The sequence below is a fragment of the Phyllobates terribilis genome, unplaced genomic scaffold (assembly GCF_046119375.1).
Source record: "Phyllobates terribilis strain yellow unplaced genomic scaffold, ASM4611937v1 Scaffold_2__4_contigs__length_985480577, whole genome shotgun sequence".
Lineage (NCBI taxonomy): Eukaryota > Metazoa > Chordata > Amphibia > Anura > Dendrobatidae > Phyllobates > Phyllobates terribilis.
In genome coordinates this window covers 87,508,709-87,525,954 of record NW_027362762.1, presented here as the reverse complement: position 1 = coordinate 87,525,954, position 17,246 = coordinate 87,508,709, and positions in this window count along the sequence as shown.

The window sequence follows — 17,246 nt, the reverse complement described above, 5'->3', positions numbered from 1 at the left end:
TCCATACCAAGCACCCCATGATACCCCTATTTTACATACCGAGCCCCCATGCTACTCTATTATCCATATCAAACTCCCCATGCCACTCATTCTCCATACCGAGCCCCCCCATGCCAACCCTTCTCCATACTGAGCCCCTCCCATGCTACCTCATTCAGCATAGCGTGCCCCTCCCATGCTACTTAAGTTCGCATACCGACCAGACAACCCCTTTGGCACTGCAGCCGATAATAGTAAACTGATTATCGATGTTTCTAGACAGGCTGTCAATCATCCAATGCACAGGCAAAATGTTCATTTGTTGGGTGAAATCAATTTTAAGCTTACTGAAAGGAAGTTTGTAACCCCAAAATGACAATTAGACTGCATAAAGATTTATATAGGGGAAGTATCCCTTACTAAAATAATACCAGGCATATACAGTTTAGTGTAATATTTGATAAAAAAGCAACATTTTTTTAATATACAAATAAAAACACTTTTGTGCACCCTTGATGTGGCCTAAGTCTTGGTGCACCGTTATGACCTAACATTTGAAAATGAAAGGGAAGCTGTCACCAGGTTTCCCCCCATATAAAGTACGGCCAGCACCTATAAGCCCTCTGTTACAGCATTCTGGTAAGTTGTATGTACCGTATTTTTCAGACTATAAGATGCCCATTTTTCCTCCAAAATTTTGGAGGAAAGTGGGGGGGTGCTTCTTATAGTCTGAATAATACATTCTGACTGTGGAGGGTGGTGGTGGGGGAGCAGCGGCGGAGAAGTGGGGCACAGGCAGTAGCCGTAGCCAGCTGCTGCAGCTATCACATGTGCCCGGTACTAAAGAGAATGAATATCCACTCCTCTCCACGCCCACGTGAGTGGAGTGGAGTGAATATTCATTCTCCTTAATAGCACACACTGTCAGTCGCAGCCGCCGGCTCCTGCAGCGGCTCAGTGATCCTGTGTGCTCGGTTTTAGAGAGTATGAATATTCACTCCTCTCCACTCCCATGTGCATGGAAAGGAAAGAATATTCATGCTCTTTAGTAGCAGACACACAGATTCGCCGAGCTGCAGCAGGAAGCCGGCGACTGCAACTGACAGTGTGCGCGCTATTAAGGAGAATGAATATTCACGCCTCTCCACCTCCATAGTCCCGGCGTGGAGAGGAGTGAATATCCCAACAGCTGATATAGTGTGAGAGCACATGGCAATGATGTCATGTGCTGCTCGCATGCTGAGATCAGCTGCTGGCAGAACAAGACGCAGCGCTGGAGCAGAGGGAAGGAAGGTGAGTAAAATTGTTTCTTTTTTTTCAAGTGTGCAGGCATGGGGGGCCTTGCATACCAGGATAGGGATGGGGGCCATGCATACCAGGATGGGGGATGAGGGGACCATACATACCAGGATTGTTGATGAAAAGGCCATGCAAACCAGAATTGGGGATGGGGGGGCCATGCATACCAAGATGTGGATGAGGGGTGCCATAATTGCCAGGATGGGGATGAGGGGTGCCATGCATACCAGCATAGGGATTAGGGGCATGCATACCAGAATTTGTGATGAAGCTGGCATGCATACCAGGATTGGGGACAAGGGGACCATGCATACCAGGATAGGTATGGGGAGCCATGTATACCAGGATGGGGGCCATTCTTCCCAGGATGGGGATGAGAAGCCATGAATACCTGGATAGGGATAAGGGGTGCCATGCATACCAGGATGGGGGTGGGGGGGCATATATACCAGGATGGGGATGGGGCCATAGATACCAGGATGGGGATTAGGGGCCATGCATACCAGAATGGGGATGGGGAGCAATGTATACCAGGAAGGATGGAGGCCATTCTTACCAGGATGGAGATGAGAGGCCATGAATACCTGGATAGGGATAAGGGGTGCCATGCATACCAGGATGGGGTTGGGGGGGTCATTCTTACCAGAATGGGGATGGGTCCATGGATACCAAGATGGGGATGGGAGACAATGCATACCAGGATGGGGATGGGGGACCATGCATACCAGGATGGAGATGAGGGCCATGCATACCAGAATGGGGATTAGGGGACCATGCATATCAGGATTAGGATGGGGGCCATATATACCAGGATGGGGACATACTGTATGTATACCAGGATAGGGGATATTAGTACAGAATTGGGTGACATTACCCCTATAACAGTGTCAGCAGCAGATCTTTCCCCATAACAGTGCGTCATGACCACATTATTTGCATAATTTTTTTTTCTATTTTCCTCTGTTCCTCTGATACCACGTGTTCTTCGGTTACAGGAGTTTCTTCTGCCGCACTCATTTCCTGTGCTTCCTCAGATGCTCCTGGAGCTGCCTCTGTAAGTTCCTGTACTTCTCCGGAATCGCCTAGATCCACACTGGTAATTCCGCTTCTCCTGAGTATCGATCGGTCTTTTCAGTGACCGGTGTTTGATCATCAGATCGAGACTTCATCTGTACTCCTTGGTACAGCGATTTTGGCGCCAAATTTAAACACCGCTCTGCTGATTGGTCACGGCCGGCGACCAATCAGCGATTTTGGTGCCAAATTTAAACCCCGCTCTGTATCGCTCTGCTAATTGGTCGCGGTCGGCGGCCGAGACAAATCAGCAGTATTGGCGCCAAATGTAAACACCACTCTGCAGATTGGTCGCGACTAATCAGCGATTTTGGTGCCAAATTTAAACACGCTCTCCAGTCCTCACTAACACGGTTCGCAGATTGGTCGCGGCCGCCGCCCGCGACCAATCACCGATATTGCCCCCAAATTTAAACACCGCTTTGCTGATTGGTCGCGGTTGCCTAACGCGACCAATCAGCAATTTGGGCGCCAAATTTAAATGCCGCTCTGCTAATTGCGCCCCGTCGGCCGCATACCTATTCTAGAATACCCCATGCGTTCGAATCGGGCCACCATCTAGTTGTAGTAATAAATTCCGATGACTATTCTGATTTTCTTGTTCCCTCTTTCCAATCGGATTTCATACACTGGACTGTCATCGGCTTTCCTACTTACGACAACATACACCTTGTCTTCCCAGTACAAACAAAGTTTCCTGGACCACCTTTCTCACGTACGTTCTTGACTAGCACCCGGCTTCCTGGTGCCAATTCTGCTCCATAACATTTTTGATAATAGTACTCCTTACTTTTGCTCTGTCCTTGCGTAACCACTTTGGACGCTATGTAGTATGCCTCTGCCATCCGTTCCTTCTATTTCCAAATGTACTCTGGATACGTTCTGTAAGTCTCTGACACCGGAGTATCGAACATGATGTCGATTGGCAGTCTTGGCGATCGTCCATTCAATAGGAAGAAGGGTGAGTAACCCATCGCATCGCTCTTTGTACAGTTATAGGCATGTACCACTTTTGACAGAGAATTCTTCCAGTCTTTCTTCTCGTCAGCTGTTAAAGTGTGCAACATTGACAATGTCCGGTTAAAACGTTCCACTTGTCCATTACCCTCTGGGTGATAGGGCGTTGTGTGGGATTTCTGAATTTTACAGTACTTTTCTAGCTTGGCAAAGAGCTGATTCTCAAATTCTCTTCCTTGGTTGTGGTGTAACCTCATAGGGAACCCAAACCTCAAAGCAAAATCATTGAAGATCTTCTCTGCCACTGTTCGACAGGCTTTACTCAAATCAAGTAAAATGGCCCATCACCACCAATATGTATTCGTAACCACCCTTGCACGTCTCGAGATGTAGAAAGTCTATTGAGACCATCTCAAATGGATACGTAGTTTGGATGTTGCTCATAGGTGCCCGAGTTTATGTGTTGGGACGTTTATCTTTGAGACACCCACACTCCCTGGTCACGTACCTCTCAATATCTCTCTGCATGTACGGCCAGAAGAAACGTTCACGGGTCAAGTTGATTGTCCTTTCCACTCCCAGGTGTCCCATGTTTTCATGGAGTTCTTTGAAGACCAACCTACGGAATACTATGGGTAGTACCAACTGCTGGTTTTGTCCTCCTTTACGATACAGGATACCGTCTTCACTGAGGTAGAGCATTGTCCATTCTTTAACTAAAACAGATACTGCTGGTGACTCATTATCTCTCTCCCGTTTACTTGGAAATCAATTTTGGTCCACATAAAGTAGTATTCTACCAATTATCTGATCTTCCAGTTGTGCTCTACGGAATTTTCCTTTTAGTAGTTGTTGAATGGACAGGGGGTGATCTTGTTCTCTCGCTTTTATTGTGGTTTCCACCGTCAACGGACACCACAATGGTGTGTCTTCCTCTTGATAGGCTTGTACTGCTTGGGTAGTGCACTCAATTGCTTCCAGACTGACTTCCTCCGAGCATTCTTGCATGAACTCCTCAGGCTCTAGTGGCATTCTCGACAATCCGTCAGCATCCGCATTGCATTTTCCTGGCCTGTATTTGATGCTGAAATTGAAGTCAGCTAGTTCAGCGACCCATCTCTGACCCATTGCATTCAGTTTGGCTGCAGTGAGGACATAGGTCAAAGGATTGTTGTCAGTGTATACCTTAAACTCTTTGCTGTAGTAGAGATAATCTCTAAATCGTTCACAGATAGCCCATTTCAATGCCAGGAACTCCAATTTTCCGGAATGTAGATGGTAATTCTTCTCAGCGTCTGTCAATGTTCTAGAACTGTAACCTGTGACTCTCAATTTTCCATCTGGATGCTGATACAGGGCAGCTCCCAGTCCAACTTGAGAAGCGTTACAATGAAGAACAAATGGTAAGTTGAAATGAGGATATCCCAAGATGGGTGGTTTTACCAGGTGGTCTAATAGCTCTTCCAATACCTCCTGGTGGTCTGCTGTCCAGAGAATGGGCTGTTGGGATGAAATGGCGTTGTTTCTTTTAAGCCCGGTCCTACCAGCGTTCTTCTTTATCTCCATGGGTGTTGTTGACTCCCCCCCCCCCCCCAAAAAAAGAGATATAGTGGGGCGGCAATCCTGGAGAAGTTCCGAACTTAAGTACGATAGTAGGAGAGGAATCCTAATATCTGCCCCATCTCTCCGATAGTAGAGGGCCGCTTGTCATTTAAGGCCAGTACCGGAGCGATTTCTGCTGGGTCCATGGTATATCCTCTGGACACAATTTTCCCTAGAAATCAGACTTGCCTTTCGAACAGTTCACACTTCTTTGGGGTCAACTTAACTCCGTGTTGTTGATACCACTGTAATACGGTCCTCAAGTGTTCAACATGCTCCAGGAAGGTTTTGCTGTGTACCACATTGTCATCCAAGTACGGCTGGCAGATATTGTCCGTCAATCCTTCTAAACATGTCTCCATGCTCCTCTGGAATTCTGCTGGAGCTGAACTGAGCCCAAACGGTATGCGGATCCACTCATATAACCCCCACGGTGTGATGAATGCTGTCAAGGGTCTACTGAACTCTTCAACAAACCCTTGATGGTATGCTTTACCCTGATCAAGGAGAGAGAACCAGGTACTAACTGATAGGTTGTCCAGCATATCTTGTATATTTGGTATCGGTTGTCGATCAGGTACTGACTTTCGGTTTAGTTCCCGGTAATCACAACAGAGTCTCAACGTACCGTCCTTTTTCCTAACACAACCTCTGTTGATTAGATCTTGTAAATATTCTTTCACTTCAAGGTGTAATGGTTTTGGCACCAACATGTAACTTCTGGTTACTGGGGTCGTGTCTTTAAAATTGATTTTCAATTGCAACGATGGGATATGGCCTATATCAGAGTCATCTTTGGAGAATGCATGACACTCTTCTCTCAGAATCTGTTTTGCTATCGCTATATCTTAAGCACACAGGTGTTCCTGGGGTACTGGGTGATCCCAGGACCCTGAGGTGGGTCGTGCAATTTCCTCCCCTGGGCAACTCCTGCTCTTTGGTGGGGAGACTGAATTCACGGTAGACCCCTGGGCGGGTCCAACACTGGCTGGATATACCATTTTAACGGTTTCAATGTGACCTAACACAGTCTTTGGATCCAGTCTAATTTCGTGTTTCGTAGTATTCATCACTGGTACTGTCACTCGAGCAAACACACCAGTAGGAATCGTAAACACAGTCTCACATTGAACTAGGCCTTCCGGAAGTTCTGAGGAGTCTTTTGGCACGAACAGTCTTTTCTGGACTTTTCTTCCCGGTTCTACTCAGACTCCACACCTCACCCCCACCATTTAGTTTGCAGGAATTATGGTTGGGCTCCAGCCTACCTTGACTTCTTTTAGGTCTATTGTATTCTGTGCTTTTTTTACTCTATAAATCACATTTTCCGCAACGGCGTTGGGTATGGCAAGTAATGTGGCAATTGGATCCACCACCAGCGTCCCCAACTTGTGTTTCGTGATGACCTCACTGATTACATTATAACCCAGGATAGGATCCTCTGCCACGTTCTGATCACTGGTCACGAGAAAAGGTACCAAAAGCTCAATGGTGTTGCTGTTCTTTGTGGCCCTCAGTTGGAAAGTCACTTCCACCCAGCCTATGAAAGGGATTTCGGTCTGGTTGACAGCTTTGCCGTGGAATTCCACTGGTCCTAAAAGTTCTTTTAGCGACCGAAGGCAGGTATGTGGCAGGTAGTGTCTTCTCCATTCTTCATTTAAAAGGATCGCTTTTACCAGGAGTCCATCTAGCTGGCACTGTATAAAGCACCTTTCACCGATTAGGCTGATGAGGCTATCTTTTCTGACTGAGGAATCCTCCTACCAGGAGTACATCGCTTGACCTCCGCACTGGGCATTAAGTAACTGATGCCCCTGTCTCTCTTGCAGCTGTTGTAGACGGGAACACACTGAAGCAGCCGTTCTGGGGTTTGGTGAGATTTGGATTTTCTTCTGGGGCCTCCTCCGTGTCACGATTACCAGTCGCCCGCGTTGGCAACCTCCTGTCTTTTAACCCAAATGACCGTGACCATTGGCATTCTTTGGCATAATGTCCTTCCTCACCACATCTTAGACAGTGGACATACACCATACTCTGATTTGATGAACATGACGCTTCACAAGCCGGGTATCTCCTGTTTTGGAATCCACTCCTGGGTCTGAGGGATACAGGTTCTGGCCTGGAACGAATCAACTTTTTAACCTCAATCAACTCGGCTTGCAGTTCTCCTATTATTTCCTCCCAGTCAGCACTGGTGGTCCTCTCATTTGTTGGTGATTTAAAGTTCCCTCTCAAAGGTGGCACTGGAGGATCTCCATGATGATCTTAGGACTGGCCACCGGGGGTTTCCAACTTCAGCTGACTCATTTTGGTGATTTTAGGAGCAGAGCCTTTCTTTAACTTCTGTTCACTCTCTGACTCCAAACTAGCTGCCTCATTCATTTTTTCAATTAGGACTTCGTCCAGAATGCCAGGATCATCTAGTTACAGTTATATGAAAAAGTTTGGGCACCCCTATTAATCTTAAGCTTAATGTTTTATAAAAATTTGTGTTTTTGTAACAGCTATTTCAGTTTGATATATGTAATAACTGTTGGACACAGTAATGTTTCTGCCTTGAAATGAGGTTTATTGTACTAACAGAAAATGTGCAATCTGCATTCAAACAAAATTTGACAGGTGCATAAGTATGGGCACCTCACCAGAAAAGTGACATTAATATTTAGTAGATCCTCCTTTTGCAAAAATAACAGCCTCTAGTCGCTTCCTGTAGCTTTTAATGAGTTCCTGGATCCTGGATGAAGGTATTTTTGACCATTCCTCTTTACAAAACAATTCCAGTTCAGTTAAGTTTGATGGTCGCCGAACATGGACAGCCCTCTTCAAATGATCCCACAGATGTTCAAAGATATTCAGGTCTGGGGACTGGGATGGCCATTCCAGAACATTGTAATTGTTCCTCTGCATAAATGCCTGAGTAGATTTGGAGCGGTGTTTTGGATCATTGTCTTGCTGAAAGATCCATCCCCTGCGCAACTTCAACTTTGTCACTGATTCCTGAACATTATGGTCAAGAATCTGCTGATGCTGAATGGAATCCATGCGTCCCTCAACTTTAACAAGATTCCCGGTGCCGGCATTGGCCACACAGCCCCAAAGCATGATGGAACCTCCACCAAATTTTACTGTGGGTAGCGAGTGTTTTTCTTGGAATGCTGTGTTTTTTTGCCGCCATGCATAACGCCTTTTTGTATGACCAAACAAATCAATCTTGGTTTCATCAGTCCACAGGACCTTCTTGCAAAAAGAAATTGGCTTCTCCAAATGTGTTTTTGCATACCTCAGCCGACTCTGTTTCTGGCGTGCTTGCAGAAACGGCTTCTTTCGCATCACTCTCCCATACAGCTTCTCCTTGTGCAAAGTGCGTTGTATAGTTGACCGATGCACAGTGACACCATCTGCAGCAAGTTGATGCTGCAGCTCTCTGGAGGTGGTCTGAGGATTGTCCTTGACTGATCTCACCATTCTTCTTCTCTGCCTTTCTGATGTTTTTCTTGGCCTGCCACTTCTGGCCTTAACAAGAACTGACCCTGTGTTCTTCCATTTCCTTACTATGTTCCTCACAGTGGAAACTGACAGGTTAAATCACTGAGACAGCTTTTTGTATCCTTCCCCTGAACAACTATGTTGAATAATCTTTGTTTTCAGATCATTTGACAGTTGTTTTGAGGAGCCCATGATGCCACTCTTCAGAGGAGATTCAAACAGGAGAACAACTTGCAAGTGGCCACTTTAAGTAGCTTTTCTCATGATTGCATACACCTGGCTATGAAGTTCAAAGCTCAATGAGGTTACAAAACCAAAAAAAGTGCTTTAGTAAGTCATTAAAAAGTAGGTAGGAGTATTTAAAACAAGAAAATGATAAGGGTGCCCATACATATGCACCTGTCAAATTTTGTTTGAATGCAGATTGCACATTTTCTGTTAGTACAATAAACCTCATTTCAAGGCAGAAACATTACTGTGTCCAACAGTTATTACATATGTCAAACTGAAATAGCTGTTGCAAAAACACCAATTTTTATAAAACATTAAGCTTAAGATTAATAGGGGTGCCAAAACTTTTTCATATAACTGTACTATTTCAGCTGCAACTTGATGTCTTTGCTGAGGTTTTGGTCAATTCCTGCAAAGCTGTTGTTAGGACTTTGAATTGTTCTTTCAATTCCTGTAGCTTTGTCTGCGGATGGAGATTCCCGCTTTCGGTAATTGGTGCCGCCCCTCCATCCTCCAATTTCAACCTGGTTAGATACTGTGTTAGCTCCTGGAGGAACATCCCTATGACACCTTCAGCTTCTTTCTCCCCCAGCTCATCCATTTTTGCATTAATGGCAGCTAACAGTTGCCTGTGGTTGTGTGCTTTAGATATCTGTTCTTCTAACATCTTTATATGTTCTGCTACTGTTCTCAATTCTTCACAGGTTAACTGAAGAAACAGCTCACTAATTCTGTCCACATCCATTGTTGCTAGTGAGTTTTCTTTAGGGCTGGTCAACTTTAACTGGTGTAGCAGAATTGAATTGAGGTGTTGTGCTGCTGTGTTTTTCCAGACACTTTTCCTCTTTTCCCTCTACACGCTAATTCTCGTTCAGGATTCTCCATGCGGGCCACCAATGTTACACACACGCTGCTAGGTTCAGATAGGGCGAGACGGGTTTTATGACTTTGTTGGAATCCTGGAGGAACTGTTACTCAGGGCGACCATAGGCTGCAGCTTCTCTCGGGCACACGATAGATCCAATTGCTGACCAGACACACCTAACAAGAGTCTTTTTCAACAGTTTAACAGTGGAGTTTATTCAAGTACAACCAGTACCATTTAACTCTTTGAAGAAACAGGCTTCACCACAGTACAGTCTATTAAAGCAGGTACAGTAACGACAGTCTCTTCAGTAGCACAGTTAAGCACAGATTAGATCTCTTAGCAGCACACTTCTATGCATACACAACCACAGGCTTTTCCTTCACAATGACACAATAGTACACAGCATTCATTATCCTGCATGGAGATGGAGAGGGGAGGGTTTGATGAGGGAGATGTTCCTTCCAGTCCTTATCTTCCTGCCAGATAATACCCCACGCTGTTAGCTCAGGGAGTCTATCTGACCTGTGTTTAGCTTCCTTCCTGACCTGAATTCTGTTCCCTTGCCTTCTGTGAAATACGGATCACACACCACCTTTCTCTTCTCTTCGGATCCAGCCAGGCAGAAAAACAACTTCCCCACAATCCCCCTGGGGCTCTGCTAAAACACTCCCTGCCTCCTGTGACTGTGTTAACCCCTCTAGTTGCTGGATGGGGATGAGGGGTGCCATGCATACCAGCATAGGGATTAGGGGCATGCATACCAGAATTTGGGGGGGCATGCTCCCCGCTCCTCACCAATACGGTTCGCTGATTGGTCGCGCTCTCCGCACGCGACCAATCCGTGATCTTGACGCTAAAGTTAAACACCACTCTGCTGATTGGTCGCGGCCGCTGCCCGCGACCAATCACCGATTTGGGCGCCACATTTAAATAGCGGTCGCGACCAATCAGCACAGCGGTGTTTAAATGTGGAGCCAAGATCGGTGATTGGTCGCGGCCGATATTTAAATTTGGCGCCCAAATCAGTGATTGGTCGCGGGCACCGCCAGCGACCAATCAGCGATTTTTAACACAAGTGTCCGGACCTTTGTAACACCATGCGGATACTGTGGGGAGATCAGCGGCTAGGCTGTGAAGGGAAGACCGGGGAGCGGCGCTGCGGGTCGGGATACTTCTGCTGCGAGCAGTCGCTCATGTCCCGGGTTCTCGCAGCGGAAGTAGCCGCACAGGCAGCGACCAATCAGCAGTATTGTCGCCAAATTTAAACACCTCTTTGCTGATTGGTCGCAGTCGCGACTAATCAGCGATTTTGGCGCCAAATTTAAACACCGCTCTGCTGATTGGTCGCGGCCGCCATCCGCGACCAATCAGCGAGATTGGCGCCAAATTTAAACAACGCTCTGCTGATTGGTCGAGGCCGGCGACCACGACCAATCAGCAGAGCGATGCAGAGCGGGGGTTTAAATTTGGCCCCAAAATCGCTGATTAGTCACGTCTGACGTCCGCGACCAATCAGCAGAGGGTTGTTTAAATTTTGCGCCAAAATCGCTCATTGGTCGTGGCCGGCGGCCTCGACCAATCAGCGATTTTGGCGCCAAATTTAAAACACCGCTCTGCTGATTGGTCACGGCCGGCGACCAATCAGCGATTTTGGTGCCAAATTTAAACCCCGCTCTGTATCGCTCTGCTAATTGGCCGCGGTCGGCGGCCGAGACAAATCAGCAGTATTGGCGCCAAATGTAAACACCACTCTGCAGATTGGTCGCGACTAATCAGCGATTTTGGTGCCAAATTTAAACACGCTCTCCAGTCCTCACTAACACGGTTCGCAGATTGGTCGCGGCCGCCGCCCGCGACCAATCACCGATATTGCCGCCAAATTTAAACACCGCTTTGCTGATTGGTCGCGGTTGCCTAACGCGACCAATCAGAGATTTGGGCGCCAAATTTAAATGCCGCTCTGCTAATTGCGCCCCGTCGGCCGCATACCTATTCTAGAATACCCGATGCGTTCGAATCGGGCCACCATCTAGTTGTAGTAATAAATTCCGATGACTATTCTGATTTTCTTGTTCCCTCTTTCCAATCGGATTTCATACACTGGACTGTCATCGGCTTTCCTACTTACGACAACATACACCTTGTCTTCCCAGTACAAACAAAGTTTCCTGGACCACCTTTCTCACGTACGTTCTTGACTAGCACCCGGCTTCCCGGTGCCAATTCTGCTCCATAACATTTTTGATAATAGTACTCCTTACTTTTGCTCTGTCCTTGCGTAACCACTTTGGACGCTATGTAGTATGCCTCTGCCATCCGTTCCTTCTATTTCCAAATGTACTCTGGATACGTTCTGTAAGTCTCTGACACCGGAGTATCGAACATGATGTCGATTGGCAGTCTTGGCGATCGTCCATTCAATAGGAAGAAGGGTGAGTAACCCATCGCATCGCTCTTTGTACAGTTATAGGCATGTACCACTTTTGACAGAGAATTCTTCCAGTCTTTCTTCTCGTCAGCTGTTAAAGTGTGCAACATTGACAATGTCCGGTTAAAACGTTCCACTTGTCCATTACCCTCTGGGTGATAGGGCGTTGTGTGGGATTTCTGAATTTTACAGTACCTTCCTAGCTTGGCAAAGAGCTGATTCTCAAATTCTCTTCCTTGGTTGTGGTGTAACCTCATAGGGAACCCAAACCTCAAAGCAAAATCATTGAAGATCTTCTCTGCCACTGTTCGACAGGCTTTACTCAAATCAAGTAAAATGGCCCATCACCACCAATATGTATTCGTAACCACCCTTGCACGTCTCGAGATGTAGAAAGTCTATTGAGACCATCTCAAATGGATACGTAGTTTGGATGTTGCTCATAGGTGCCCGAGTTTATGTGTTGGGACGTTTATGTTTGAGACACCCACACTCCCTGGTGACGTACCTCTCAATATCTCTCTGCATGTACGGCCAGAAGAAACGTTCACGGGTCAAGTTGATTGTCCTTTCCACTCCCAAGTGTCCCATGTTTTCATGGAGTTCTTTGAAGACCAACCTACGGAATACTATGGGTAGTACCAACTGCTGGTTTTGTCCTCCTTTACGATACAGGATACCGTCTTCACTGAGGTAGAGCTTTGTCCATTCTTTAACTAAAACAGATACTGCTGGTGACTCATTATCTCTCTCCCGTTTACTTGGAAATCAATTTTGGTCCACATAAAGTAGTATTCTACCAATTATCTGATCTTCCAGTTGTGCTCTACGGAATTTTCCTTTTAGTAGTTGTTGAATGGACAGGGGGTGATCTTGTTCTCTCGCTTTTATTGTGGTTTCCACCGTCAACGGACACCACAATGGTGTGTCTTCCTCTTGATAGGCTTGTACTGCTTGGGTAGTGCACTCAATTGCTTCCAGACTGACTTCCTCCGAGCATTCTTGCATGAACTCCTCAGGCTCTAGTGGCATTCTCGACAATCCGTCAGCATCCGCATTGCATTTTACTGGCCTGTATTTGATGCTGAAATTGAAGTCAGCTAGTTCAGCGACCCATCTTTGACCCATTGCATTCAGTTTGGCTGCAGTGAGGACATAGGTCAAAGGATTGTTGTCAGTGTATACCTTAAACTCTTTGCTGTAGTAGAGATAATCTCTAAATCGTTCACAGATAGCCCATTTCAATGCCAGGAACTCCAATTTTCCGGAATGTAGATGGTAATTCTTCTCAGCGTCTGTCAATGTTCTAGAACTGTAACCTGTGACTCTCAATTTTCCATCTGGATGCTGATACAGGGCAGCTCCCAGTCCAACTTGAGAAGCGTTACAATGAAGAACAAATGGTAAGTTGAAATGAGGATATCCCAAGATGGGTGGTTTTACCAGGTGGTCTAATAGCTCTTCCAATACCTCCTGGTGGTCTGCTGTCCAGAGAATGGGCTGTTGGGATGAAATGGCGTTGTTTCTTTTAAGCCCGGTCCTACCAGCGTTCTTCTTTATCTCCATGGGTGTTGTTGACTCCCCCCCCCCCAAAAAAATAGATATAGTGGGGCGGCAATCCTGGAGAAGTTCCGAACTTAAGTACGATAGTAGGAGAGGAATCCTAATATCTGCCTCATCTCTCCGATAGTAGAGGGCCGCTTGTCATTTAAGGCCAGTACCGGAGCGATTTCTGCTGGGTCCATGGTATATCCTTCTCTGGACACAATTTTCCCTAGAAATCAGACTTGCCTTTCGAACAGTTCACACTTCTTTGGGGTCAACTTAACTCCGTGTTGTTGATACCACTGTAATACGGTCCTCAAGTGTTCAACATGCTCCAGGAAGGTTTTGCTGTGTACCACATTGTCATCCAAGTACGGCTGGCAGATATTGTCCGTCAATCCTTCTAAACATGTCTCCATGCTCCTCTGGAATTCTGCTGGAGCTGAACTGAGCCCAAACGGTATGCGGATCCACTCATATAACCCCCACGGTGTGATGAATGCTGTCAAGGGTCTACTGAACTCTTCAACAAACCCTTGATGGTATGCTTTACCCTGATCAAGGACAGAGAACCAGGTACTAACTGATAGGTTGTCCAGCATATCTTGTATATTTGGTATCGGTTGTCGATCAGGTACTGACTTTCGGTTTAGTTCCCGGTAATCACAACAGAGTCCCAACGTACCGTCCTTTTTCCTAACACAACCTCTGTTGATTAGATCTTGTAAATATTCTTTCACTTCAAGGTGTAATGGTTTTGGCACCAACATGTAACTTCTGGTTACTGGGGTCGTGTCTTTAAAATTGATTTTCAATTGCAACGATGGGATATGGCCTATATCAGAGTCATCTTTGGAGAATGCATGACACTCTTCTCTCAGAATCTGTTTTGCTATCGCTATATCTTAAGCACACAGGTGTTCCTGGGGTACTGGGTGATCCCAGGACCCTGAGGTGGGTCGTGCAATTTCCTCCCCTGGGCAACTCCTGCTCTTTGGTGGGGAGACTGAATTCACGGTAGACCCCTGGGCGGGTCCAACACTGGCTGGATATACCGTTTTAACGGTTTCAATGTGACCTAACACAGTCTTTGGATCCAGTCTAATTTCGTGTTTCGTAGTATTCATCACTGGTACTGTCACTCGAGCAAACACACCAGTAGGAATCGTAAACACAGTCTCACATTGAACTAGGCCTTCCGGAAGTTCTGAGGAGTCTTTTGGCACGAACAGTCTTTTCTGGACTTTTCTTCCCGGTTCTACTCAGACTCCACACCTCACCCCCACCATTTAGTTTGCAGGAATTATGGTTGGGCTCCAGCCTACCTTGACTTCTTTTAGGTCTATTGTATTCTGTGCTTTTTTTACTCTATAAATCACATTTTCCGCAACGGCGTTGGGTATGGCAAGTAATGTGGCAATTGGATCCACCACCAGCGTCCCCAACTTGTGTTTCGTGATGACCTCACTGATTACATTATAACCCAGGATAGGATCCTCTGCCACGTTCTGATCACTGGTCACGAGAAAAGGTACCAAAAGCTCAATGGTGTTGCTGTTCTTTGTGGCCCTCAGTTGGAAAGTCACTTCCACCCAGCCTATGAAAGGGATTTCGGTCTGGTTGACAGCTTTGCCGTGGAATTCCACTGGTCCTAAAAGTTCTTTTAGCGACCGAAGGCAGGTATGTGGCAGGTAGTGTCTTCTCCATTCTTCATTTAAAAGGATCGCTTTTACCAGGAGTCCATCTAGCTGGCACTGTATAAAGCACCTTTCACCGATTAGGCTGATGAGGCTATCTTTTCTGACTGAGGAATCCTCCTACCAGGAGTACATCGCTTGACCTCCGCACTGGGCATTAAGTAACTGATGCCCCTGTCTCTCTTGCAGCTGTTGTAGACGGGAACACACTGAAGCAGCCGTTCTGGGGTTTGGTGAGATTTGGATTTTCTTCTGGGGCCTCCTCCGTGTCACGATTACCAGTCGCCCGCGTTGGCAACCTCCTGTCTTTTAACCCAAATGACCGTGACCATTGGCATTCTTTGGCATAATGTCCTTCCTCACCACATCTTAGACAGTGGACATACACCATACTCTGATTTGATGAACATGACGCTTCACAAGCCGGGTATCTCCTGTTTTGGAATCCACTCCTGGGTCTGAGGGATACAGGTTCTGGCCTGGAACGAATCAACTTTTTAACCTCAATCAACTCGGCTTGCAGTTCTCCTATTATTTCCTCCCAGTCAGCACTGGTGGTCCTCTCATTTGTTGGTGATTTAAAGTTCCCTCTCAAAGGTGGCACTGGAGGATCTCCATGATGATCTTAGGACTGGCCACCGGGGGTTTCCAACTTCAGCTGACTCATTTTGGTGATTTTAGGAGCAGAGCCTTTCTTTAACTTCTGTTCACTCTCTGACTCCAAACTAGCTGCCTCATTCATTTTTTCAATTAGGACTTCGTCCAGAATGCCAGGATCATCTAGTTACTGTTTCAGCTGCAACTTGATGTCTTTGCTGAGGTTTTGGTCAATTCCTGCAAAGCTGTTGTTAGGACTTTGAATTGTTCTTTCAATTCCTGTAGCTTTGTCTGCGGATGGAGATTCCCGCTTTTGGTAATTGGTGCCGCCCCTCCATCCTCCAACTTCAACCTGGTTAGATACTGTGTTAGCTCCTGGAGGAACATCCCTATGACACCTTCAGCTTCTTTCTCCCCCAGCTCATCCATTTTTGCATTAATGGCAGCTAACAGTTGCCTGTGGTTGTGTGCTTTAGATATCTGTTCTTCTGACATCTTTATATGTTCTGCTACTGTTCTCAATTCTTCACAGGTTAACTGAAGAAACAGCTCACTAATTCTGTCCACATCCATTGTTGCTAGTGAGTTTTCTTTAGGGCTGGTCAACTTTAACTGGTGTAGCAGAATTGAATTGAGGTGTTGTGCTGCTGTGTTTTTCCAGACACTTTTCCTCTTTTCCCTCTACACGCTAATTCTCGTTCAGGATTCTCCATGCGGGCCACCAATGTTACACACACGCTGCTAGGTTCAGATAGGGCGAGACGGGTTTTATGACTTTGTTGGAATCCTGGAGGAACTGTTACTCAGGGCGACCATAGGCTGCAGCTTCTCTCGGGCACACGATAGATCCAATTGCTGACCAGACACACCTAACAAGAGTCTTTTTCAACAGTTTAACAGTGGAGTTTATTCAAGTACAACCAGTACCATTTAACTCTTTGAAGAAACAGGCTTCACCACAGTACAGTCTATTAAAGCAGGTACAGTAACGACAGTCTCTTCAGTAGCACAGTTAAGCACAGATTAGATCTCTTAGCAGCACACTTCTATGCATACACAACCACAGGCTTTTCCTTCACAATGACACAATAGTACACAGCATTCATTATCCTGCATGGAGATGGAGAGGGGAGGGTTTGATGAGGGAGATGTTCCTTCCAGTCCTTATCTTCCTGCCAGATAATACCCCACGCTGTTAGCTCAGGGAGTTTATCTGACCTGTGTTTAGCTTCCTTCCTGACCTGAATTCTGTTCCCTTGCCTTCTGTGAAATACGGATCACACACCACCTTTCTCTTCTCTTCGGCTCCAGCCAGGCAGAAAAACAACTTCCCCACAATCCCCCTGGGGCTCTGCTAAAACACTCCCTGCTTCCTGTGACTGTGTTAACCCCTCTAGTTGCTGGATGCTTCTGGAGCACACCACTTCCTGTCTCCTGTGCTTGTGTTACTTCTAATAGTTGCTGGATGCTTTTGAAGCAACAG